This window comes from Gossypium hirsutum, chromosome A07 (assembly GCF_007990345.1).
Source record: "Gossypium hirsutum isolate 1008001.06 chromosome A07, Gossypium_hirsutum_v2.1, whole genome shotgun sequence".
Lineage (NCBI taxonomy): Eukaryota > Viridiplantae > Streptophyta > Magnoliopsida > Malvales > Malvaceae > Gossypium > Gossypium hirsutum.
This window is the reverse complement of record NC_053430.1, coordinates 54,272,779-54,274,987: the sequence shown is the minus strand read 5'-3', so window position 1 is coordinate 54,274,987 and position 2,209 is coordinate 54,272,779. Positions and strand designations below refer to the sequence as shown.

General features: G+C 34.2%; 1 non-coding gene across 1 annotated transcript; it reads right to left on the bottom strand.

Annotated features, from left to right (window-relative positions):
* Nucleotides 1-428: 428 nt before the first annotated feature.
* TRNAS-GGA (transfer RNA serine (anticodon GGA)) lies at nucleotides 429-515 on the bottom strand. Its single transcript has one exon. It is a non-coding gene; the product is annotated as a tRNA-Ser (tRNA).
* Nucleotides 516-2,209: the final 1,694 nt, after the last annotated feature.

The window sequence follows — 2,209 nt, the reverse complement described above, 5'->3', positions numbered from 1 at the left end:
TTCATCCACCAATGAGGAATTACCAAAACATTTGACCTTTCACACATTACAATATAAAGGATTAGTCAATCAAATAATAGATAGGAAATGGGTTGGTTTGAAAATAAATGAATTGCTTGTCGTAGAATATTATTCTCGTCAGACTTAAACCTAACTAAAATAACAAAACAAGGGTTCTGCCCCCTTTTCACCTGAGTTAAGGTTAAGTAAAGGAAGACAGGGGAATGGGTTTGATTCGGAGATTTTTCTCCTATTCATGTATGATAGATACGTAAGGAGATTTTCATCCCCTGTATGCTATTTTATGTATTCTATATTAAAAAGGAATTGGGAATAGAGAATCTATACTAAAGAAGGGTCTAATTCTTTAGTATATGTTCTTATTTGATACATTGTAGTCAGTTACATTGGCGAATTAGGTGAAGGTGCGGAAAGAGAGGGATTCGAACCCTCGGTAAACAAGAGTCTACATAGCAGTTCCAATGCTACGCCTTGAACCACTCGGCCATCTCTCCTACATAATTATTATGGCTGATACCCCGAGCGAATAGCGAGTTACTCATATTAGATTGTTCGATAGGTACGAACAATATCAATTCTAACTAGGAAACTTGCTATAAAAATAGAAAACTTTTCATCACTTTTTTTTTATCACTTTTTCTTTAGCCTCCGGGCTCGAAGAATTTTTAAAAAATGGAATGGGTCTACTTTTATGTTATTTCGTACTGTACACTTCATTTGTTTGTGAGATCATTTTATTTTCTCACGAGGGGTAATGAAAAGAGTTATAGAATGGATTGCTACCTATGCCTAGATCGCAGATAAAAGGAAATTTTATTGATAAGACCTTTTCAATTGTAGCCAATATCTTATTACGAATAATTCCGACAACTTCAGGAGAAAAAGAGGCATTTACTTATTACAGAGATGGTGCGATTTGATTATTATTATATATATTTTACTTTATTATCTTTATTCTTTATTTATTATTTACTTTTTTATTTACTTTACCACTCTCAGTCTTAGGAAAAAGACACATTATTCAGAATAGAAAAAAGGCTATTGAAAACAAAAAAGAAATCTACGCTTGTTGAAGGTGAAGTTTATAAATAAAGCAATTCCTTCTGTCGTGTATCCCCGATTAATGCAACCTCAGATGCTTCAATCGTTGATTCGAGTATTGATCGAAAGGTTACACCTATGGGTCTGTATTGTGGGTCAACCCTACTACACTAGTACCAATAGGCGGCATAGAGGAAGAAGCACTACGCCTAGGAATCAACAACACAAAAACTTTGTTATTAATGATTCCCTTTCTTTATCGAGATCGGAACTAAGAGAAATGGTTGGGACAACAAACATCCATCTTGTTCATACTTTGGATACCCATATAACCATCGAAGATTGTTGAAGTGGCTAATTCCTGGAAATTAAGGAGCGTTGAGAACAAAGAAATTGTTGGAATTTACTTTTTTATCTAGTACGAACACGCTTGATGGTAAGAAAAGATCTTTTGCAAGAGGGTTGGCTAGAGATTTCTTGTAAAAACATTAGCCCCGCTAAGTTCATAATGACAATATTTCGACCTTTTTTTTAATTCCATGGATTATTCTCATTATGCACATAAAGGAGGAGCCGTATGAGGTGAAAATCTCATGTACGGTTTTGGAACGGAGAATTCTTTGAATCGAGTGACGACCGTAACGGATGTCGGCTCAATCTGAAGGAAATTATGCGGAGGCCTTACAGAATTATTATGAAGCTATGCGACTAGAAATTCATCCCTATGATCGAAGTTATATACTATATAACATAGGCCTTATCCACACAAGTAATGGAGAGCATACAAAAGCTTTAGAATATTATTTTCGAGCACTAGAACGAAACCTGTTCTTACCACAAGCTTTTAATAATATGGCTGTGATCTATCATTACGTGCGACTATCTCCACTATAGAAATAAAAAAAGGAAAGAAAGAGAAAATACGCTAGTAAATAAATACGCTAGTAAATAAACACGCTAGTAAATAAAATACTAGAAAAAAATAGGCTTTCTACATATTGCATCGTCCAAAAAACGATTTTTATCAGCTGTAACAAAAAAGAAACTTCATAGAAGTCGAAATATGAAGAAATATATATGCCTAGCTACTTTATTCTATGGATAAAGATCTAATTGATAGAGGAAGCACCGTAAAGATTTAGTCGAT